Raw genomic sequence first — 26,785 nt, 5'->3', positions numbered from 1 at the left:
ATTTCGTTCTATTCCACCGAAGTTTGTATTGCAATTATCTCTAGCAAAAGCAGTACATTTAGTCAAGAGGTCATGCTGGCCGGCCCAAGACTTTAAACCCGGACTACAAATGAAACCCCGCCCGGACGCTCCCCGGACGCCTTCTAAACTAGGACAAATCCGGGGAAACCCGGACGGATGGCAACCCTAGTCTCGACGCCATGTAGTGAGAAATTTAGCACTAACAAAGCCTTTCCTACAACAAAAAAAATATTTGTTTACAGGTGGAAAAAATATAATAAGCAGTAATTGTTGGTTGAGGCACTAGTACATATTGAATTATTTGGCGGGTTGGAAATAAGCCGACATAGCTCAGTGGTTTAAGAGCACCTGACCGGATATCAGAAGGTGCAGGTTCAATTCCCGTCGGCGGCATTTATCTTTACTCAGGAGATATTTTCAATTTGTATTGATATTTCAGGCGACTAATTATTGCTTACAATTAATTGTAATACAAGAATGCTTCTCTCAGGCAAGGTATATTTAATTTAAGGGTATGTATGAGATCCTTAAAAGGTAAGTTTAAAATGGTCTTTATCATACATTTATCAGTTAGTTTACTTAAATTAATTTGACATTTTTAAATAAAGTCCATTTAATACTGACAATATTTGGTTTACCACGGGTTTAACACGATCGTAAATATGGAGGTAATTAATCAATACTAAACAATATCTTGCAAGAACTACCCAATCAAAAGAGCACAATTCCCCATGCCAAATCAATTTCAAATTTTCTTTACGCTTACCGATAGTTTATTGTTTTCGCGTTAGTTTTATGAATAATTATAAGCATTCATAAAATTCTGTTTAAAAAGTGCAGTAAGCATAACGATATTGCTGAGATTTCACTTTGAGATAAAGCAAGTCGTAAATGGGTATTTTCGCCATAGTCTTTACATGCACAGAGAAAACTAATATAAAAATTAATTGCTAATTTATTAAAGGCGGTGCCATACGTAGTAAAGCAAAATCATGTGTTTTTGGTTTGAAAATTTGGTCGCCTAGAAATGTTTCAGATGCTTTAATTAAATACTGTCGGTAGAATACATCTTGACCTTTGAAATAATCGAGTATTTTTTAGATAAGCCCAGAAAAAATAATGTAAAGGCCTATGAAAACAGCTTTAAAGTTCAAAATCTCCTACTTGCGAACCCATTTTCGGTTATGATTTTATTGTATAATGTGGCAAATTAAGTTATTTATAAAATTATCGAAAAAAAAAAAAATTATGACTGAACATCCACAAAATAAAATAAAAGGCACTTTTTGGCCATGTTTTTTTCTTGCATAAATCAAAACAGGCGGATGGTGTTAAGCGGGGATTTAAACCTTATCGTCATTTACGTAAGGGTTGTTATTGATAGCGGCTCAATTTAAAATATTACACGACGTAGTGCATCGCCTTAAAACCTCTTCAAATTATTCGCATTCCTGTTAAAAACGCAACTGCAGGACTTTAACGAATGAATTGATAGATTTCCTATAAGTATCAGTAAAACACGAATGTGTTTGTGCGACGTCGGAACACGTGTTCATAAAAAAACGAATGTTTTCGCATTTTGTCATTATATAATAACAGGATAAACGCAGCTGTACAAACACGCGTTCCGATGTAGTATGAAAGTACTGATAGTTTATTAGGAAATGGTCTGCTGTCACCTTTTAACAGGATTTTAATGAATCAGCAATACTCATTTTTCTCCGTGTGGTTGAAATATTTGTTGATAGTATTTTTTCAATCAAATTAATCCTTTTTATCCAGTTAACAAATTCCTCATTCTATTACCGACTTAGTGTGAATTATATTTCAGAAAAATATTGATTATTGCAAAATATATTACCTGTACATGGAGAAAAATTAGTAATACTGATTTATTAAAAATTAATTCAAATTATTGGTAATTCTATTAAAAACTGGACTGCAAGCCGCTTCCTGATTAAGATTAATAAATTGATAATAATATCGGAACGCGTGTTAACGCTGCAAAACAAACAATAATATATCAAGACGAAATGCAAAAATGTTAGGATTTTTATGAACACGTGTTCGGAAATCGTGACAATACATTGGTATTTTACTTAAAGTTTTTCAGGATACCCATCAATTCATTCGTGAATGGTCTACAATCCATTTTTTAACAGGAATACGAATAATTTTAAGAGATTCTTAATAAATTAGCAATATTCTTTTATCAGCAAGTTTTCTTTGTGTATTACGAACTTGGACATGATAATTTCCCGTTTCGTGACCTTGAAACTAGCCTATTAAAAATAATTAAAGAATTCCATAAACTTTAATATAAAACTATCATTGTACTAGCAGATAAAAATCCGCTGCCGTGGTTTGAAAATGTCCACGTGTTTTTTTTAAAGTAACAGATGGCGCCACTTCCGTTTACAACAATCCTAAACTGTACAGTCACTATGATAATAATACTCTTAGATTCTAATTTTTACACACTTTTCGTTGCATTCCGTTACCTTACGTCTATTTATTATGTTTATATTATCCTTAGTATTTGAAAACAACAATCAGCGCATTTGTTCTGCTATTTATAAAAAAATATATAATAAATTTGAGTACAATTCAACACTTTCATATTTTTTGAACGATTACAAAGTTATAACGAATTTATTTGTAATCTAGAGAGTTTCTCGGATAACACCTATTGATTTTTTTTAATGTCTAAATAAACATAAAATTTTATTGGAATAACTTTTGAAGATTATAATCTGCCAATCTAACATTTAAGAAAATAATACTTACTAATCTAATTGAAATATGAAACAGAACAAGACACAGTAAAATAAAAGGTGACGGTCGCAACTGTACTTAAGTAGGTAGGCATTTAAGTACCTACTTAACAAAGCTTTTAGGGGAAATTTTGGTTTCGATTTAATATAAAGAGAAAAGATGTCATCGGAGATCAATATTTATTTTTTTTATTTTTCTTTATAGTTTAGGATCATTCATTTAACATACAGTAATTTTTAATTTTAAAAAAATAAATAAAAATCACTCCGCTCTACTGTTCAAGCAAGCGTGCACTAAATTAAACCCGCACGATGTTAAATATGCAGCGAGGGGAGGGGATGGATGTTAATTATTTGTTTGTCAGTTGTATTGTAGCGACGTCGCCGCCTTTTACCGATTCACCGAGGGTGGAAATATGCGCCGGTTAATTTCTCACAACTGTCAAAAATAGGGCGGGTGTCCTTTCCCCTTTGCCACCGATACCTCCACCATTCGGCCAACACTACCGCCACACAGTGGGCTGAAAGTCGCCTTTCATAGACATAGAGACTTGAATTTTCAAGGGTATTTTTTTTGGCTAGAAATGGATTCTGCTGATCATTACTATGCTATAAAATTTCGTATGAAGCAATTGCGTGTACAAATGAAGGAGTTATATTTTTTTAAAGAAAAAATTGTATGGCACTGACATTAAAAATGAGGCTATCTCTGGAATCAAAAGGTTGGCCATTCTATCCTTACACACAGATATACTACTATTTATTTGTATTTTTTTGACATACTTCGTATTGTGGCGCAACATTTGAATGTTGATGATTCATTTTAATGCTTAAATGCTTTTAGGCTTGCAGTGTAAATAAAATATTGTAAACTAGATAAAACATACTTATATGTAAAGCATTTAAGCATTAAAATGAATCATCAACATTAAAAAGTGTTTTTTTCAACTTTGAGGATTTAAAAAAAAAAAATCACAAGTTGCAATCCACAATCGAAGTATGTCAAAAAATACAAATAAATATTAGTATATCTGTGTGTAAGGATAGAATGGCCAACCTTATGATTCCAGAGATAGCCTCATTTTTAATGTCAGTGCCATACAAATTTTTCTTAAAAAAATTATAACTCCTTCATTTGTACACGCAATTGCTTCGTACGATATTTTATAACATAGTAATGATCAGCAGAATCCATTTCTAGCAAAAAAAATACCCTTGAAAATTCAAGTCTCTATGTCTATGAAAGGCGATTTTCAGCCCACTGTGCGCCAGAGCCAGCTCGACCAAACTAAACAATGTTAATTAATGATTTTTGTATAGGTACGTAACATTTTAAAATTTTACAAATTCATCATTCTTATTATATTTTCATTCTGCTGATGCACTCTTATATAATTTGACAATAAGTTTAACAGTAATTGAATTGTTTTCACTTTTCAGGCTAATTTGTTAGCTTTTCATAACAGTTCGTATGGTGTCTCACTTACCGTCACAGTTACCCTCATGGACTGAGCCTCAGCGACTCGGACTTACTCAATTTTACTCATTGTATACATATATTTAAATATTTTTGATTCAACTTGAATTATATTATAATGAAGTTAGCAGTTTAAGTTCTAAGGAAATATTTTTCCCTCAGGACCTATGTCATCTTTTGGGATGCTGTGTGGAGGGTATTTTTTAAGGAAAGGAAGGTGACAAATTCCGGGAAGGTAAAAGGTGTGAGGGTTGGGTAGAAATCTAGGGATCAGTGTGCCCGGGAGTGACGCACATGTGAATATATCTCTTCGAGATCGAGAGACCAATTGGAGTGGTCAAAGGGTCTCCTCAAACCAGCCTCTACCGATCTGGCATGCCACGCAGCTGGTGCATCCTGAACACAACCAGGGCATTCCTGCTAAATCACCAAACGTCGCGAACCACTTGATGTGACCTATGGCAGAAGTGTCGGTTATCCAATAAATGGTTCCCGAGGCGGCGGTACGCAAACCCGCCTCCCAAATTGAAAATGAATAATTTTAATACATTAAAATTTATCTGTTAAATAAATAGAAATATACAGGTTTTCCAATAAGAGGTGTTATTTTGATATTCAATCGTAAAAGATCAATAGTTTCGTTGAAAGCCGTCTTGTTGAAAGTAAACGTTGTCCAGATCAATACCATTCAATTCCGGCCATAAAAAAATCATTAATCATCTCTCGATAGCGCAATCCATTCACCGTAACTGTTGCTCCAGCCTCATTTTCGAAAATGTAAGGTCTAGTGACTCCGCCGGACCATAAACCGCAGCAAACAGTCACACGTTGAGGATAGAGAGGCTTTTCAACAATAACTCTTGGGTTTTCCGAGTCCCAGATGCGACAATTTTGCTTGTTGACGAAGCCACCGAGGTGGAAATGGGCCTCATCACTCAAGATGATTTGCATTTGATTCACTCAAGTGAATTTTAATAATTTCAATGCGTTGTTGAAGCGTGTATCGTTCCATTTTTATTAATGGCGTAGTTTTTACTTGTCAAATGTCAAAAAACGACAACTTCAAAAGTAACATCTACCGAAATAGCGGGCTATTCAAAATAACACCTCTTATTGGAAAACCCTGTATATAAATAGGATTTATTCCCTTATTAGACGCTGACACATATATGCCCCAGGCATCTTATGTCCCATAATAATATAATAACCAATCGATACCAATAAGGCAACCTCATCGTGTTTCAATTAATTTATCATTCCATGTTGTGTTCATTCTCTAATTGGATTAAGCCATTCAATTTTTCATCCCGACCAACAAAAATTATGTCAATTTCGTTGACGGTCAGAAATGATATTACACCGGTTAAAGCGATGGACCACGTCGTGTAACATTTGGAATTGGGCCGCTAGCAATAACACTTCTTATGTAGATGGCGATAAGGTTTAAATTACCGCTTAACACCAGCCGCTTGGACGGAGAAAACTTACTGACATAAAATATTGCTAATTTAATGCTTCTGGTTAAATTAATTTAATTCCTGTTAAAAACGGGACTGCAGAACTAATGAATTGACAGATCTCCCAACAAACTGTCGGTAAAACACTAATATGTTATAAGAAAGTCGGAACACGTGTTCACAAAAATTCTTATAAGATCGCATTTCGTCATTATTTATCAGGAAAAGCACAGCTGCATGAACTCGTGTTTCGATATATTCTGAATAGACTAATATTTTGTTAAGAAATGGATCTAACTAACTGGACTAACAATCTCGCCGCTTCTCGGCAGGGGTAGGCAGAGAGGACGGACCGCCAAACAACTCGGTCTTGGCACACAATCTGATTCACTTGATCGTGCCATGCCGTCCTCGGGAATCCCCGACTTTTTCTACAATTCACATTCGCGTCATACGTGCCCAAATCATCTAAAGGGATTTCTTAATCTTACTCTTTAAGCTTACATCAACCTTGCATTATTTGCGGATTTCCATATTTCTCACACGCTCATACTTGGTTTTACCACACATGCACCTCAGGGATCTCATTTACACAGCATTCTGTCTACTTTCATCCTTCCACTATTATATATCAGTGTAGGTACCAGCACTCCATTGTGGACTGCTAGCTTCCCTTCTTTTGACAATTTTTAGTTAGCGTCAACTGCATTTAGTCCTCCATTAATGGAGTTACCTGCATTTACTCATCTATCAATATCTCTAGCAGACTTGAAATCTCTCGTAAATCTCTCAAATACACAAACTCATCCACCTGCTCCACGTATTCATCATCCACAACTATATTGCACACTGTTCTCGTACTCTTAACAGGTATTACATTCTTAACTCAATTAAGAGGTATTACATATATTCAATTATGTACAGAGATTTTTTTTTTTTTTTTAGCAAAAGATTATACATTTATATACATTATATAAGAAATGTTTTGACTGCCCAACTAGGAGGAATCCCGTTTTAGGACAGTCAAATTAGGATGAGTATTAACATTTTGAAAAGTTGTTTGATAAGTATAGTATTAAAATAATAATGAAATTATAGGTATATGTACTTTTAACTGGTGCCTAAGCCTACTAACATATTTTGTATAAATATGAATAACAAAGAGAAGAAATAGAATAAAATAAAATATCCAATTAAACATAAGATTAACTGCTGCTTGGGTAGCATTCTAATTTAAAAGTACTAGGTAGGTACATATATACACATAATGATAAAGATTAGAACATTAAGGTATCTTTTACATGGTTTATTTTTTGTTGTTGTTTTTGGTTTGTGTTTGAATTCATTTTTTGTGTAGTAAAAGTTCACTCTCCTTTCTACCTATTTGATGAAACCAATTAGTGGTCAATTTATGAAGAACATCTGTGTTTTCCTTTTTCCGATCATCAGGTATGAAGTTGTATAGTTTTGGACCTAAGAATGAGAAGTGTCTTTAAGCGAGAGATGTTTTAGTTGTGAGTGGTACAATTGGATTTCTCCGTGAGTGGCGGGTGTCGTGAGAGTGGTTAATAGATGGGTAGAGGTAGCCATAATACCATAATACGGGCATGTGCCTAGTGAGTCGAATCGCATGTACAAAAACTTATATTATAAATAAAGAAAAAAAGGCTTCATCATTTCGCAAACCAAAAAATCATTTTGTCGTTCATCAGGTTGGCGATTTGCTGTCGAGGGTTCAATCCCCCTACAAGCCTTTCCCCATATCACATTGTTAGTCTTCTGGCGATGGCTGTACGATGTAATTATGTAGAAGAATTTATTCAAAGATGGTATTTTTGGCAGGCTGAGATATTTGCTCGTCATGTTTTTTGCTGACGAAGATTCCGCTGATCATGATCATGATTATTGCCGAATCATGACCTTGCTGGCGATGACTCGTCTGCCGAGGCTTCAGGCAGGGGTCCATCAACTTTGAAGGTTGGAGGGGCACGGAATTGGGAGAATTTACTTCTTATAAACTTCTAATAAACTTTCCCAAGGAGTTTTGATTTACGAGATCATAGTAAGTTACTGTCCTTCAACTGTAACAGATCCCGTTGTAGCGTTTTTGAAAATACTACGAACTTTTCGCTAGCAGACAAAATTATGAAAATACGGACCTACCAACTACATAAACTAATGACATTCGTTTTTATTATTCATTACAAGCACCCTATACATAAACTGCCAAAGAAACCCAAGAAAATAAGTATAATGTAATGAAAGATGTTAATAAGTATAATTGAATGACATAATCTAATGATAAACGTTAATAGGTATGACGTAATGACAAATGTTAATAAGTATAAATGAATGACATAATGAAATGAAAAACGCTAGTTAAAATAAATCCAATATCGGTTGTAAATCCGGTTTAATGAACTCTGAATAAAACTCAGATTTGCTTTGAATTTAAGTGTCAGTTTCAAGATTGTAACTGTTTTTAGAACAAATTCAGATAAATCAATAAAGTACCTACCCACAATATAATAATTTAACAGAAAATTATTTTGATTCTTAATGTTTCTACTCTAGTATAATGTCTACTATAAATAATATTTGTCTAAACTCTAACATTGACATTTTTTCGGATTCACTGCCCAAATTCAAACGTGGCATCATGTCAATAATATAAACTGTTCAATGGGCATACATGCAGAAACACACACACAAACACTCACACATACATTACACACACACCTAAATACTACACACGTCACCTGATAATTAAGGAATAAACATGCCACTTAGCAGACATTACAAGGAAACATATCATAGGTACCCAACATGAAGTTTCTAATTCCTGTATATTGTTTCAACTCTGTAAAACATGTACTGTTTGTTTCAATAATAATGAAAAAATTTAATAATTAAAAAAAGTAATATTCAATTTCCCCACGTTGATTTATCATTAAAATTCCTCGCAACATACCCCAATTGGGAATACCATAGTCCCCATTGGCTTCAAATGGTTGGGATTTTATTTACATAATATTCAAAATATTCGCACATTTCAAAACACCTTCGTAACCTTCACTGGCTCAAGTGCCCTGAAAGAATCCAGTAGAAATGGTGTGCTGGATGGTGTTTAAATCAATCAATGAAATGGCCCCACCCTACATCTCTGAACTATGCGTCCCGGAAAACACTGGTCTGAGGCAGTCAACTCTTAGATCAGCAACATCATCAGCTGTAGGCAGACTGATAGAACCTATGCGCAAGCCAAATACTAAGTTTGGTGATCGCGCTTTCGGAGTATCTGGGCCAAAGGCTTGGAATAAACTCCCTCCGGAACTAAGATCCATAACAAGTCCAACAGAATTCAGGTCTTAACTAAAAACTTACCTTTTTAAGCTGTGAGAAAGTCCAGTTATATTCAATTTTCCAATTATGTCCTAAATCCTGTATCTATATCTCTAATAAACACTTAGATAATGATAATTAAGTGTTAATCTCAAGTGACCTACCAGGTAAGTATTGTACTGTATATTATCTCCATAAATAGTTAAGCAATAACATAGATCACTGTAGAAATGTATTATAAGTTTGTACAGCGCCCTTGGGGTGATTTTGCACAAAAACGGCGCTATACAAGTCATCCAATTATTATTATTATTATTAAAAAAAACTCGTCATTTTCCGCATCTAAAGACAAGCGCTTCCCTTCTACACCACTGAGTAATACATTGTGAAATGATTGACCACCCCTGCTGTAAGCAGTCACCTCGTAAGTAAACAAAACACCTTGTTACGTACAGACTCCAGATAGAAGGCATTCAACGTCCAACAAAAGGACCGGTTTTCGATACAAAGCCTTTAACTTCCCATTATTTTTTGTCTTCTTCGTCTTCTTCTTATTATTATTATTAACAACAAAGACGATTTGTAAGTAGATCTAACATCCAGTGGCTTACAGTACGTGTCTGTTTTTCTGAACTTTTTTATTTTATTAAAGATAAAAAGTAATTACACGGAAAATCGAATTGATCGATTTTAACACTACTCTTCCATAGAAGCGTTAGGTTGTATTTGGAAGAGGAGTGCACATTACATCATTGCAGCTATTTTTAAGGACTTAGTAATATGATAGGTATTACGTGTTGTAGTAAGTACATTACAGTGAGAAAGTAAAAGATAATTACATTATATTTTTGGTAGGTGTTATATAAGTGTAATTAGTAATTAGTTAATGTAGATAAGTAATATATTTTATACAGAAGATGGGTGATATGCACAGACATAGGAATTAATAGACGAGAAGATAATGGCGAGGGGTAAAATCAACTGTTGAAGAACGAAGGGCGTAAGACTGACTGTGATTCGTCAATAAATCAATCTGACAGTAAATAGGCATCTCGCATTATAATATCACCATTTACTTCTTAAAAGTAAAATCTGCTTTTGAATGAATAGACATTTTTACATGGGAGCGCAAATTACTCGCCACGTTATGAACAAATTTGCGAAGTCCAAATTCGGCAAAAAAATTCGGTTCTATTTTCAGAGTCGAATATTTCGTTTAAGTATTTAGTTAAGACACTTTTATAAATGTTCATAATTTACTTCCCAGCAACCAACCAGCTTTGTGTTTCGCGTCCAGACGTTTCTCGATGTGATAGTATATGTTTCTAAAACTGATCTATATTATACGTTGTGAATATGCCTAAAATAAAGTAAAATAATGCTTATATATGGAATGTAATACGACAATTGGGTTTATTCTCTTTTTCACATCTATTTTTACAAGTTTTCATAGTACAAGTCAACATTTTGCCGTGTTATTTCGTAAAATGAACCGATGATGCCTCGACCATAGTTCGCACAAGAATGATGACGTCACGTTTTCAAATTTCACTTGAGGCCATACGCGAGCCCAGCCGGCTCCAATGGAACCGGTATGGGGAGTGGGGATAATACGCTTTTAATCACTTAGGGCAGGTCTACTAATATTCATATTTCTATGGTGATATGGGTTATTGTTTTAAAGATTGTTACGAGTGACTGGAAGACATATTGAGTGAAGGGTAAATGCAGGTAACTCAATTAAGGCGATGCCATACGTAGTAATGCAAAATCATGTTTTTTTGGTTTGAAAATTTGATCACTTAGAAATGTTTTAGATGCTTTAATTAAATACTGCGAGTAGAACACATCTTGGCCTACTACATAATCCAGTATTTTTTAGATAAGTATTTTAATAAGCCTAGAAAAAATAATGTATCAGGCCTATAAAAACTGCTTTGAAGTTCGAAACTCCTACTTACGAACGCATTTTCGGTTACGGTTTTATTATATAATGTGGCAAATTGAGTTCTTTATAAAATGATCGGAAAACATTTAAATATTTGTGCCTGAACATACGCAAAATAAAATAAAAAACACTTTTTGGCCATGTTTTTTCCTTGTATTTATCAAAAAAGACGTATGGTATTGACCGGGAATTTAAACCTTATCGCCATCTATATAAGGGGTGTTATTGTTAGCGGCTTGATCCAAAATGTCACACGACGCATGGCATCGCCTTAATGGAAGACTGAACGCAGTTAGCGCTAATAAAAATTGTCCAAAGATTATAAGCTAACAGTCCACAATGGAGTGCTGATACCTACCCTGATGTACACTGAGAAAAATGAGTATGGCTGATTTATTAAAATTCTGTTAAAGACGTGATTACAATCAATTTCCTAATAAAATATTAGGCTGCGCTTTTCCTGACAAATATAATGACGAAATGCAACAATATAAGAATTTTAATGAACGCGTGTTCCACAGTTTGTTAGGAAACCTGTCAATTCATTCGTTAATGGCCTGCAGTCCCGTTTTTAACAGGAATGCGAATAATTTGACAAGATTTTTAATAAATTAACAATATTTTATGTCAGTAAGTTTCTCCGTGTGTGGCAGTGTGGCATGGAACCGGCAGAGGATGGATGGAAGTATGCTGTATAAATGAGATCCCTAAGGCGTATGTGTGGTAAAACCATGTATGAGATCCGCAAAGAATGCAAGACTCGTGTAAGCGTAATAAGTGACGCTCAGGTTGTTTGGGCATATAGAGCGAATGAGCGAAGAAAAAGTGTACGGGAATTATAGGACGCCGGGGTTGACCTGGAACGATAAAGTGAACCAGATACTGGATTCGGGTCAAGTTAAGAGTCAGAGAAAAATAGAAGAGTATGTATGAATGTAAATGAGGCAAGAGTGTGTGTCAAGACCGAGTTGTTTGGCGGTCCGTCCCCTCTGCCCACCCCGGAGAAACGGAGTGAGTTTTTGTGCAAAGCTTTTGAGATTTGAAAATTTAAAAAAAATACGCTTTCTGTATCTAATTAATATTTTTTAAACTTTATTTATACTTTTTCAATAATTTTAATTAATATCGTAATTATTTAAACCGATAATTTCACTTATAAAATGCCATGTAGTATTTGACACATTGTTAGCTGCCTTATTATCTAAATTTTACTTATTTATTTTTTACAAACAATAAGCATTTTGCTCTGGTAAATCGCAAATTCGACTGCACGTCACTGTGTGTCGATGTGTAGCTTCAACCTGTTGTCCATTATTAATAAACGATGCATGAAATTGGACGAAATTATATAAATGATTTTCAGTGAAAGGGTGGTTGGCATAAAGAAAATTAATTCTGTAAGATATACAAAATTCAAAGATATACAGCAATCTAGCTGGTAACATCCGTGGTATTTTAATTATTACCATAGACTTGCCCTTACATGAAATCTGTGCATAATTTCGACGAGCTGGAGGCCAACCACGTTACCATATTTTTGTCACCAGGAGGATTCGAGAATGCTTTGAGTATACTCTGACATCAGTCGTACATTGACCGCCGAAGAGCACATTGAAATAACGAGACCATGCGTAGAAAAGTTAAGTTCGCTAAAGTAAGGCAAAGTTTTCCATTACTGAATGTTCATTTTTAAACGAATCTAAAATTGAGTGATTCGCCCAAATTATAATACATTTGTAAAAGTCTCTAACTAAATAGTGTAACAAAATATTATATTTTGGAAACAAGCCCGAACTTTTGTTTACCCGGATATGTTATTAAATTTTTTACGCAGCCAGCAATTTGCGCGCCATTGTAAAAAGGACTAATAATTCGTAAGCAGATTTTATTTACGAGGACTGAATGGTGATATTGCAGTGCGAGTTGCTTGTATTCTGTCAGATTCATACTGACAAATCACCGAACGTGGGAACCGCGCGTATTGCAAGCTATCATAAACAAAACAAAAATCTTGAAACAAAATCAAAGTGAAGATAATGTATGTTTGTCATCTGAAAAAAAAAACAAAAAGAAACAAAATATGGCTTATCTGTTATATGGGTACATATCCTCGGTTGAAGAGGTCCCGTAAATCCAGAACTAATGAAACCACTTGACACTTGAGGGGTCAGGTATATAATCTGCTTGTTTTATGTACTCAAATAATAAAATAAAAAAATACACCGTGTTTCAGGTTCATAAACCCTTAAAGATATAATTTGGGCGTGGAATATACGTATTATATGTTGGGGTGACACACTACGCTATAATCTTACTCAGGAGAGAGGGTCAGATCAATAGGGGTACTGATTTCTTTATATGGGATCTGTCACTTTGACAGATGACAGCCCCGTAATTACGGCGCTCCGTAAATTGTTCCGATCCCTTCTCCTGCCGTAGGTAGGAGAGGAAGTCGCAAAATTTTCAGCCTGGCTAGCAGATCACAGCGCATTCCGTCGCCACGCCCACACTTATAACACATAATAAGGTTTGAACTTACAGCGTAATCTGTCACCCCCTTAATGCGAAACTTTGGGTGTTATTGTGGATATTCCAGAAAAATGTGGACATATTTCAAGTTATGATAAATTGCTTATTTTGGTGTGGTGTACAAAGCGTCCGCACACCTTTATAATTATTACTTCTTCCACTCGGTCAGCTGTTTTATTTAAGATTTGAAATGTGAAGGTGACCATTTTGTTATCAAAAAGAAAAGCTACGATTACACTGGACAAATTTAATTGCAATATATTATTTTTGATATTTAGGAATGCTTTGTATACAATCTTATTACGATTTTTTTCTTAGACTATCATGAATAATCACCCCCTAAAGTTTCAAGGTAAAATGAGAGTGTTGATGCTGCAGCATCAAACAACAAATTTTCCGCTTTATATTTAAGATGTTCCTTGACCGGAATTGTCTTAAACGTCTTCGGGTAAAACACAGATTCTTTCAAATCCACCGTAAAGAAATCCTATTAACACGACAAAGACAACGTGTTATTGCAACGATAATGGATCTAGTGCAGCCAAATGGCAGCAAGGCGTGACCAATCTGCTACAAGAAAACTTCATCCCAAACGGACCGGAAAACACGCTTTAGTCACGGATTACTATTATAACGGATTCAGATGACAAATGAGATGGCATTCTTGGTTTCGTGTTTTCGGTATCCACGTTTAAGCGGCCTTTTTAAATTTATGTTAATTTTTAAGGTACTTAAGGAACTTGGTTACGCTTAGTACGCATATAAAACGGACTCATTGTTATTGTTCCATTATGTATCGCTTATATATGAGCCACATGCATGGTCAAAATAATCAGCTTAGGACGCCACAAAACTGTAGTTACTACGGGGTGTTCGGGGGTACAGTGCGCAAACTTCGGGAGGTCATTCTATATGATGGTAGAAATAAAAAAGATTTGTTTTTATCATACAAAATACAAAAATATTTTTCCATAGAAGCATGCAATATACAGGGTTTTCCAATAAGAGGTGTTATTTTGATATTCAATCGTAAAAGATCAATGGTTTCGTTACTTGCGTGGCACGTAGCGCCGTCTTGTTGGAAGTAAACGTTGTCCAGATCAATATCATCCAATTCCGGCCATAAAAAAATCATTAATCATCTCTCGATAGCGCAATCCATTCACCGTAACTGTTGCTCCAGCCTCATTTTCTAAAAAGTAATGTCCAATGACTCCGCCGGAACATAAACCGCACCAAACAGTCACACGTTGAGGATAGAGAGGCTTTTCAACAATAACTGTTGGGTTTTCCGAGCCCCAGATGCGACAATTTTGCTTGTTGACGAAGCCACCGAGATGGAAATAGGCCTCATCACTCAAGATGATTTGCATTTGATTCACTCAAGTGAATTTAAATAATTTCAGTGCGTTATTGAAGCGTGTATCGTTCCGTTTTTATTAATTGCGTAGTTTCTACTTGTCAAATGTTAAAAAATGACAGCTTCAAAAGTAACATCTACCGAAATAACGGGCTATTCAAAATAACACCTCTTATTGGAAAAGCCTGTAGTTGTGAATGACGAATACTTGGAGCAGGTGGATGAGTTTGTGTATTTATGAAGTATGTTCTAGAGTCTAGAGAGATGGGAAGGCTGGCAGAGATATTGAAACAAGGGTAAATGCAGGTAACTCCATTAATGGAGGACTGAAAGAAGTTGGCGCTAGCGAAAAATTGTCCAAAGAAGCGAAGCTAGCAGTCCACAATGAAGTACTGGTACCTACCCTGTTGTACGGAAGTAAGGCATAGAATTGGCAGAAAAAAGGATGAAAGCAGACTGAATGCTGTAGAAATGAGATCTCTAAGGCGGATGTGTGGTAAAAACATGTATGATCGTGTGAGTAATGTGGAGATCCGTAAAGAGTGCAAGGCTGATGTAAGCGTAATGAGCAAGTTCAAGAAATGGACGCTTAAATGGTTTGAGCTTGTAGAGCGAATGAGCGAAGAAAGGCGTGTAAGGAGAATATACGATGCAAATTATTATCGTTTTTTTTGTATTATTAGCGCGCTCCTTCTAACATTCGTATTTACATATCTATCTCCCTTTACAAAACATCTTTGAACGCGTACTACGGGGCCTTAGGATAAGGGCCTAAGGATGTGTTCGGAATTATTTATCTATAAATGAGGAGGGATGTACACATTGCTACACATTTCTTCAGACTGATTATCTCCGTACACGTCTGTTCTATCTCCTTCCTGCAGAACTAACTTGCCAATGGTCATGCCTGTGGGGAGAGCAATCTTGCTGTTGGACAGAATCAATTCCGATATCGACATGCCGATCAATGAAGCTGCCTTTAAAAAGCGAGCTCTATTAAAATTAGTGTAGTTGATACTCACTGTTTATATTTACGCAATTCTCCTTTACAAATTATTTAAAAACGCATTAAAATTATTTTTAAAATAATAAACCAAATTGATTTGTGACATTCGCTGTTTTTATGCCAACATCTTCAATTGCTCAATTAAAAAAATCAACCCATACAAAACAAAGTTATTTTACTATGGCATATGTATTTTCAGGTGACTGGGTATGTCATCAAAATGACAATTCAACACACCTCCAAAAAGCGATATAAAGTCATGAAAAGTGATGAAACAAAAATTAGGTTAAATATTTTTTGTTTCATCACTTTTAATGACTCTATATCACTTTTTAAAGGTGTGTGTTTATCAGGGAACCGTATTTACAATTGTAGACTTAGCCGCGTCATAACTTGGGCCGTGAACTTTAAAAATGCCTTTTAAAACTTAAAAAAATTGTTTTACTGACGATTCAACGTTCCTCCCCAGTAGGGTTGCCATCCGTCCGGGTTTCCCCGGATTTGTCCTAGTTTAGAAGGCGTCCGGGGAGCGTCCGGGCGGGTTTTCATTTGTAGTCCGGGTTTAAAAATTTAAAGTCTTGGGCCGCCCGCCACACACGGACTGTGCCTGTACGCCGCGACGAACCGACACCGGAGTGCTAAGCCCTTTGTCTGTTGAAGAACTGAAGAGTGCTTTACAAGATTTACCATTCATCAGCGTGGCTACTGATGCTAGTAATCACGGAAGCACAAAATTATTCCCGTTGATTATTCAATATTTTGATGTAAAAAAAACGGTATCACTACAAAGGTGCTCGAAATAGAAATCACGAAGAACGAGACATCTGACACAATCACTGAACTGATAATAACACAGCTTCGCCAGCATGACCTCTTGACTAAATGTATTGCTTTTGCTGGAGATAATTGCAATACAAACTTCGGTGGAATAGAACGAAATGGAACCAACAATGTTTTCCACAAGCTGAAAGAAAATCTATTATTTATTTATTTATTATTTCATAGATTTCTTGAAATTACAATTGTTATGTTTTTTTACAACCATACTAGGCTAATGCCCGTTGTTATGAAAATAGTTCATTTAAACATAACAATTGTAATCAGGTACTGATTATCACTTCAATTATTGTCTATGGGTTTTTTTTGACAACCACATTTGAGCGCAACATAGGACGATAGGAATTATTCTTGCGGGTTTTGGCACTTACCCACAGGGTCCAGTTGGGCTCGGACTCGGTGGGAATGTCGAAGTGCCAGGTTAATTACGATTGTGAATTTTAAAAGTCGAGCGGAGCAAATGCTCGAATAATTTTGATCCCGGCATCCGATCCTGAAACGCGGATTATGGCATTCATGTGCAACACCGCGAGTAAATACGTTTAATGCGCGATTCAAAATCTGAACCCGGGACAGTGAAACGCGGTCAATGGACACCGGGGTGCTAGATTCCGTTTCGAGAGTAATCCTCAAAAAGGGCGGCAATCCTCACTCGCTTTGCGCGTAATACCCGACAGGAGCAGGCAGTAATTGACAATTTATCGGTTGCGTATCATATTTGAGAGCGGAATCGCCTATTTCCCGCCTCACCACACACGCTTTGCGGTCTTCGCTAATACTTGGAGGGATGGTAACCGGAGGCCATTGCGGAGGAACTGATAGTCCCTGGGCTGGGACTGAACGAGAGACGGAGCTGGCGGGCTGGTCGCCCGCGCTGAAGCAGTCGCGGACCCTTGAAGGAAGGCGTCTCCATCCATCCACAGTATAGCTAGATAGATAGGGTTACAATATACGGTCTGTGATGGGGGGTAAGTTTATACAATATCTTTTCTGTAAAAAACCTTATAAATGAAATAGAGGTTATTGTGCCTATTAGAGAAATTGGCTTTCATTAATACTCATCAGATCTGCTTGCGAATAAGCCCCTATGCCCATCCCTGAGGGAGGGTTTCATGTATCTACCACAGCGCTCGGCATACTTTGTCACTCAAAGTTTGGCGTCCTAAGTTTCCTACGGAAACAAAGCCGACCACTGTGCTGGTTGTAAATCACTATGTAAGTACCCACGTATCACCGTGTTAAGGTAATATGGCTGTTGATTAAAATTTAAGGTGATATAAATGAGAATAGTTTTGGATATTTTATGTTTTAAAAAATTAATAATGTAACTTACATTCCAGTAAGCCTAAACTTTAAAAAGGGTCAGTTTTGTTGCTTAAGATTTAAGAAGACTGAATTTAGTAACTGATTATGAAAACAATGTGTAACAAACTGTAATAAGATTCTGTTTTGTTAGGTACATTTAAAATGATGATAAAAGATGACAAAATTCAATTTTAAGATCTGAAAATAAATAAAAAGGTGATTTATGACATTTTAAACTGTTTTTATTACACTGACTGTGTTTAAAAAAACCTGTTGACATGTCCGGGTTATGGGCTCTAAAATCCGGGGTTTTCACGCCTCTTGTCCTGGTTGCCAAATTTTAGAGATGGCAACCCTACTCCCCAGGCATTGGAGTCAAGAGGGTTAACAATTGCGCGAAATCCAAATTAGGTAGGACCGATATTTAAGCCGCGTGGGAACGCTTTATTGCCACTTAAAGTTTATAGAATCTTAAGAATCTCTTAAAATTATTCGTATTCCTGTTATAAACGGGGTTGTAGGCCATTAACGAATGAATTGATAAGCATCCTGATAAACTTTAATTAAAATCCCATGTTTTATCACGATTTCCAAACACATGTTCATAAAAATCCTTACATTTTTGCATTTCGTCATGATATATTCGACAAACGCAGGTGGATGTTCACGTGTTGCAGTCCGCTTGCAGTCCCGCTTGCAGTCACGCTTGCAGTCCCATTTTTAACAAGATTACCAATAATTTGAAGAGATTTTGATTAAATCAGTATTACTCATTTTTCTCCGTCCACGAGAGCCAGTTAGCAACTAGAGAGGAAAGTCTTCTTGAAAACCCTTAGGTAGGGTGAACTCTCCCGCGAGTCAAACGTATTAATATTCTCTCCGTACTGCAGTGATTCACGGAGTGGAATTGGCAGTAAGCCCCCGAATGAGACAATCCTACCACCTGTCTTATTGTACACAATAATTATTAATGTATTCGTAATTATTTTCCATTATTGTTCTTCTCCTAAAACGTCAGAGAAAAATTACCAACTTCACAAACGGTCAATCTTTTGTTCGCGAGCACTGATTTCCTAATAGTACATTATTATTGAATTTACAAAAAAAAACAGTTTAGTTAAAAACAAGTTCTGCCGTGTAATAAGTACTGTGCGTGACAGCTGTTTCGCCTTCTAAAGGCATTATCAAAGTGTTAGATGTACATTATGAATTCCCGTCGGCGGCATATATTTTTTCTCGGAAGATTTTTTCAATTTTTAAAGGTGTTTCAGGCTAATAATTATAATAAAAAATCTTTTCTCTTCAATGTTAGCTTATCAATAAAAATAATAGTTTTTTGTCTTTCTTTATTCATAAAAATTTAAATGATTACAATTATTTTGTTGTCTACAGCCACAATACTAGGCTCATGCCCGTATTATGGTGTCATAATGTTTTTGATTACAATGTTAAGATGTACAGAGATAAGAGAGAGAGAAAAAAGAGACAAAAAAAAGAAAACATTAACAGAATGGAATAAAAAAGCAGTTAATTTAATGACACGAGATATTCTTTGAAATAGTTCCTTCCCTTTACCAATAGCCAATTCCGATTATTTTTTATATAAAGATGATCAGTTTCCGATTTTCTGGTATCTATATTGAGGGAATTGAATATATTGGGAGCAATATAAGAGAATTGTCGCTGGAGGAATGCTGTTTTTGTTGGAGGAATTATACATTTTAGGAGTGACGAGTAACGGGTGTGAATATTTTGTTGTGTTTTTTTCATGATATTTTTTTTCCATATGTATATAAGAATAGTCTTAATGCATAATTGACGAATATCTAGGATTTGAAATTTTTTGAAAAGTGGCTCTGGTGTGACGGGTGACATTTGAATATTATCCTTAGCAATAGTTTTTGAGTTAAAATCATGGGATGGAGAGTTGAAGATGCACAACCTCCCCATCCCATAATCCCATATGTAGCAATTGCTTGAAAGAGTGCAAAGTAGACACATTTTAATTTTTTTAGGTTAAGGATAGATCTGAGAGATCTGAAAAATGTTTTCAGAAGGCGAAACAGCTATCACGCGTAATAATTTAATATTTAAATGGAGTTCTACAAATTAAACTTGATAACGATAAAAACATAAAATTTTATCTGCGTTACACTGCACAGTACAGATAATATGCTTTTTGTATTTTGCATCATCTTCTAGATTATATTTTGTAGATTTTTTTAGTAAAATTCCTAATTGTAATATTTAATCATTGAAAGAATATTAACGACTCTCAAAACAAAAACAGAAACAAATCGATAGAGCAAAGCCCCTGCAAGGAAGAGGTTAAATCCCTAGATGCTATAATTTTAATTAATTAATTTGTATTAACACCACGCAACAGTTCCAACTGCTAAAGGGGAGGGGGTGTTGTGGGAGTTAAGGCTTTGTTTTATTGTGTGAATACCGCACAAGAGTCCCAACCGCCTTGAGCCACTTGAGAGACTCAGCACTACTCACACAAACAGTAATACACGCATTCGTATAACGTGTTTGACGCTTAGCGTATTCCTCATTTCAGTTTTTGAGTACCTACCTCATACAAACTCATTATGATTTCGTGTCATCCCCAACACTAAGGGCGGGTTGTTTAACAGAATTTAAACAATTCTTCAAATTTCACAGTTCATTTTTAAGTTCTGCTCTTATGTCATTATTATCCAGTTGTTTCACATAACTCGCTAACACGCTCTTGTGTCCTGTTCAAGGTTGATCAAAGCAAAACTCTAAGCAGAATTCTTGCCTGAACAGACTATGCAATAATTACAATAGCGTATTATCCAAGGTTGATATTTTCAGTTGCGAACTTACCAAATACAAGAGGTCCATAAAATAATATTTCTCTGATGGTTTGTGAATAATGTTTATGTCTCTATTATGATTTGATTTATATCTACAACCTTTCTCAATGGCTATAAATGTATTGTTTTGTATAATTTATTTAATTCATATTCCTTTCTCACAAATTTAATTTACTTATTCCATATTATGCTGCCTCAGTAGAGGTAAAGTCACAAGTAGGAAATCCATAATTGGTTTTATTTTAGCTACACAATACTTATGTACAAACTGATTACATGTAAACTGTCGATTTCCCGAAAATTAATAAATAAATAACTGAAATAATAACAGACCTTGCATAGAACTTGAAAATTAACTTTCTTAATTGATGAAGCAACCCGCCCTAAGAGACAAAAAACACTTGTTGAAAGGTTTTTGATCTCACTGCGACGAATTAGGTGGCTGGCCCCGTGCATTGTTTCCCCAGACAATGATATTCGATGCTTATCGTTTTTGGAAGATGCGATGGCAATACATTGTGTTGCCCCGACTGCAAGCATCTTGCCACTCCAACCGAATTATAAAAACATGAAGAAGACATATACATTATAATAAAGTTATCTGAATGTGCTTGAATTGTCGGACGGACTTTAAATTTTCACTGACTTTGTGTTTCTTTAAAAAATTCTAATTGATGCATTTGATGGTCAGGAATTGATCGCATTGGTTCTATTGCATAATAGAAGGTACTTAAGGCGAAGCTTAATGCCAAATCACTATTTTGATTATTCTTTATAACGAATTGTTGTACATTATGAATACCAAAAAATATGCTTTTAGATAAATTGAAGGTTTTCCTATCGCTTCGCTTGAGAAGAATACAAATATAAATGCAAACTACTAAAAAAATATTTTTTCAACAGAAATGTATGAACGTATAAATATTATTATTATACCTGACAGAGATATTGAAAGAAGAATAAATGCAGGTAACTCCAATAATGGAGGACTGAACGCTAACAAAAAATGTCCAAAGAAGCGAAGCTAGCAGTCCACAATGGAGTGCTGGTACCTACCCTGATGTATGGAAGTGAGGCATGGAACTGGCAGAGAAAGGATGAAAGTAGACTGAATGCTGTTGAAATGAGCTCCCTGAGGCGTATGTGTGGTAAAATCATGTAGATCGTGTGAGAAATGTGGAAATCCGCAGAGTGCAAGAGTGGTTTGGGCATGTAGAGCGAATGAGCGAAGAAAGGAGTGTAAGGAGAATATACGATGCAAATGTGAATGGTAGCAGAAGTCGGGGACGCCCGAGGAAGACATGGCAAGACCAAGTGAATCAGATACTTGAGTCGGGTCATGTCAAGAGTCATTTCCTTCCCAGAACTTAATTACCTAAAAATACCCTCCACACAGCTTCCCATAAGATTACATAGGGCCTTAAAGATTTTTTTCCTTATGGCCCCCAGTGTGGAGCGAGCTATGTAAAAAAATGTCGGGATTCATTTCAGCGCAAAAATTCTGGGACTAACTACAATATTTTGTATTACTCATTGGCCAGAATACGAACGAGGAAAATAATCAATAAAAAATAATCATCTTCAATTTATCACAAAATAAATTTTACAAATATTCCCTAAAAGGGCGTTAATAATTAATTAAATAAATAAGTAACAGCAATTTACTTTGAATCTTTTTCCAGATACTTCACTATTCCGTCCAGAGTCCAGATTATCTCCTTTCGTTTCTGCTCTCCTCATCTCAATGTAAGTAAACCAATTCATTTGAATGGCGTAACTAATATCCTGCCACGCAGCTGACTACACTACTTGCAGCCGATCCTTAGTACCACTGTAATACTTTTCTTGCATAGTGATATTATGTATTCATATTTAGGTACACTATCGCCAGGATATTGACTTCCGGCGTTTTAATCTTGGACTGCAAATATGTGTTCCGAAATTTTGTCAGCATTCAACGGAATCAATACGCGGAATTATAACTGGTCAAATGGTATTGAAATTATGGATATTAAAATGATGAGAAATAAGTGTAGTTGGGTTTTGGGAAATTCATGTTGTAGAAGGAATACAATACATTCGAAGTTAGTTCACTCAAAAGTTGTCTTTCTTTAAAATACAAGTAAAACTGAGATGCTGACTAAATCTCTTGTCTAAGCGACTTTCTTGTTTAGGTTATCCACGTTTAAGTCTGCGTGGCCTTTTTCGTTGTGTTTTAAATTATTTATTTATTTATTCATTTTCGGGAAATCGACCGTTTACATTTAATCACTTTGTACATAAGTATTATATAGTAAAATAAAACTAATTATGGATTTCCTCCTTGTGACTTTACCTCTACTGAGACAGCAAAAGATTATATAAAACGAAAGATTTACAAAACAATACATTTATAGCCATGGAGATAGGTTGTAGATATAATAGAGATATAAACAATAGAGACATAAACATTAGTCACAAACCATCAGAGAAATATTCTTTTATGGACCTCTTGTATTTGGTAAGTTCGCAACTGAAAATATCAACCTTGGATAATACGCTATTGTAATTATAAAATATAGGCTATTAAAGAATTCAATTTTTAATGGTTTTAGTGGCAATAGTGGTAATTATTTGTGAGTTATATATATGTAAAACTACTCAAAAACTACTGGACCGATTTGGCTGAAAATTTTGGTTGTTCTTATTAGTGCCAGGAGTGTTTGAAGAGTGGTTTGAATGTTAGAAGAAGTCGGGAACAACCGATGAAGACTTAGCTCATTAGCTCTGCACTGGAATGAGATACTTGGACAAATTAAAGACCAAATAATGTAGTTTTTTAATAGTAACATTATGGTATGCATTAGTGCGTGGTGGAAAAAGTCGGGGACATCCGAGAAAGATATTAGCAATAGCGAAGCATTGCTGGTTCCACTAGTATACAATAAAGAAAGAATGAACTCAACACGTTTTGTCTGTATAGAAATTAAATGAATTAAAGTCGATATGATGTAGTTTTTTTAGCAGTAACCTTGCCAATTTCATGATACTACACGAAGAGAATGGTGGAAATAGTCGGGGAGGCCCGAGGAAGACACGAATCAAATAATTATTATTTGTGTTAAAATTAGGCGTACGTGATGAACGAAGAAAGATGCGTTTAGGAGAATGTATGACGTGTACGGGAATGGTAGAATAAGTTGAGGACGCCCGAGGAAGACACGGCCAATGAAGTGAAACAATACTTACTACATAACTTTTTTACTAAGCCCAGGGTAATTTATTACCCCGACCGTCGCTTTTTATTGCGAGCAGAATGCACCACTTCAACAATTACCAGGAACAGGATTACATGGAGATAAATGATGGACTTGCCGAACGTCACAGCGGTGCTGCCAGGGTCTCTTATCTACGTGAGGTGTCAGCGCTTTATTAGCAGCAGATACATACCTTTGCGCTGTTGTTGGACGCGGTGGACTCTCTTACTGCAGCAGCTGGTCCAGTTCGTTCACCACCTAGGATTCTTGCTGCATAGTCTCCGTCTTCTATCTTCGTAGAACGTCACAGCGGTGCTGCCAAGGTCTGGTATCTGTGAGAGGATAGTGTGTCAGCGCTTTATTAGCAGCAGACACATACCTGGACGGATGACGAACACTGTGCTGGCACTGTTGGTGGACTCTCTCGCTGCAGCAGCTGGTCCAGTTTCTTCACCACCTAGGATTCTTGCTGCAGAGTCTATATCTTCTATCTTCGTGTCACCTGTTCCTATACTTCATTTTACTTAATTTAACTTCACTCTATTTTTGTAATATTTATATTTTCTGTAATACCTGCATCAACTGTAAAGTGCCCCTGAGGTGATATCTCACAAAAGCGGCGCTATACAAATTATCCAATAAATAAATAAATATAATATTATTTCAGTCTTAAAAATGAACCCAGATGTCACGTACTCTAAGAATCCACAACCTCCAAAAATTTATAAGTCCCCGAACAACGCCGGGTACTCGTCAGTTTCTCTAAATATTATAAAATAAAGTCCCTATCCATCTCTGTCTGTTTGTGCTCTTAGTTGTTATAAACTACACAACGGATTTTGATTTTCACTATAATTTTTTTGAATGTGTGTTATCTGTGTGTTATATTGTCTTGTACTTTTGAATGTACGTTATCGTATTGTCATTCAAAGTGTTAGTATACTTGGGACGCTTTAGTGAGTTCTATGATTGTATGTAAGAGTCTGTAATTTATTTTATATAACGCGAGACTTATATTGTATTATAATAAGGAAGTTGAGTGAAAAATATTTTGACTTATAAAAAATGTGTTCATGTAGATCAAAAAATATCGATTCTAAATATATAAATATATTTCTATATTATTATTCTTAGAATTAGTTAAACGTTCTTGAAAAAGCATTCAATAGCAATAGACTGTATACGTTCCACGATTGGTCGAAAGAATTCTGTCGTCACATGTGTCGTGACTTGTACGTACAACGGAACACCTATGGTGCATCTCTTTCTATTACATGAGAGATGGTCGATTTAGATGAGAGAGGTGTATAGGCCAAAGGTTTATTTGGGTTTGTCAAATATATGTACGTATTTGTTATTATTATTATATGAAATGGATTTCTAAAGATACATATTCGTATAGTGCTTTATAATAATATGTTGTTTATTGCATAACTTAGATGTTTTTATTATTATACTTGTCACATAGCATGTGATACACTTCAGGCCGCCGGCCGCTCAGAAAAGTCTCACAGTGAACTGGGCTGTAAACCGTTATTTTACTTTTGGTCTTTACTTTTCTGCGCGGTGGTCCTGAATTCGCGCGGGGAACGTCAACAAGTAGCGACGGCGATACCGTACAAGTACCGTATCGGGCGTGAAAAGCAAATATTCTAACTTAAAATATTAATTTAACTATGAAATCTTAATCAATTTTCTTTTTTTTTTTAATAACATCAATTATAATAGACGGTTAACATTGGTAAAAAAATTACTGGAATTCCTTGTTGAAGAATTAAATTTTTTTCCATACATAATGCTTAAGCGACGTGGTTTTCACAGTTCTAATGACGTCACACTACACCCCGCCTGTTGCTCGGATTCCGCTCGTTTTGGCGGGCTTAATAAAATTTAAACTTTGAGAATTAATTTAACTATGAAAACAAACTTAAAAAAAAAAAAATACCAGTATTTAAGTTTGAATGCGAACATTGATAAAAAAAAATAAAAAAAATGGACTCAACTTCCTTATTGTATATTGAGATAGAACCTGCAGACAAGCAGCCATGTGGCAGCTTCGTGGGACTATCTATACATTATCTAAAAAAAAATAATTACTTTACAAAATACTATTAAAAAAAATAAAAATTAGCGAATTTCTTCCGGAAGGTTTATGTATATACCAAATGTATATTATATTTATAGAAGACAGAAAATTTCGATGATTTGTAATGAATTCACAAAAAATATGCTTGGGCGCTTACATTGCTAACGCTGGCTAAACCTTACGAGATACATCCAAAGAATGTACTACGGAATTGTATATCCTAAAAAAGCCCACAGAAAAGTCCGCGACGGTATATGTCTATCTCACCAGAATAACCCCCAAGAACGCCGGGTACACGCAGCCAGTTTACTATAAAAATATGATGAAATATAAAATAAAAATTATTAATAAAAGCATTTTGATGGTCATAAATTTAAATTGCAAACGACCAATTTTCGTTCGAACACAAATTTATCGTATACTTGCTTTTCGGCGTTGCTCAAATTTTCTCTACTTTCAAAATAATATACTGTTGGGAAATAAGGGCTTCATAGATGCACGCACAGATGGCAGTGCATAGAGCTTGCGTGGAAGTCCGCAAGATGGAGCCAGTGGCCAGTAGTC

At 35.4% G+C, this 26,785-nt stretch overlaps 1 protein-coding gene across 1 annotated transcript in view; it reads left to right on the top strand.

Annotated features, from left to right (window-relative positions):
• LOC149414858 (beta-1,4-glucuronyltransferase 1-like) overlaps positions 1–26,785 on the top strand; it is a 240,317-nt gene that overhangs the window by 18,143 nt on the left and 195,389 nt on the right. Inside the window, exon 2 of the mRNA XM_089643340.1 lies at positions 22,582–22,645. The gene's annotated coding sequence lies outside the window, so the exon portion shown is untranslated. The remainder of the gene's footprint in view (positions 1–22,581; positions 22,646–26,785) is intronic.

This window comes from Hesperophylax consimilis, chromosome 19 (genome assembly GCF_061612785.1).
Source record: "Hesperophylax consimilis isolate HC1 chromosome 19, BYU_Hcon_1.0, whole genome shotgun sequence".
Classification (NCBI taxonomy): domain Eukaryota; kingdom Metazoa; phylum Arthropoda; class Insecta; order Trichoptera; family Limnephilidae; genus Hesperophylax; species Hesperophylax consimilis.
Note: the sequence above shows the minus strand (reverse complement) of the source record. Positions and strands in the feature narration are given on the sequence as shown.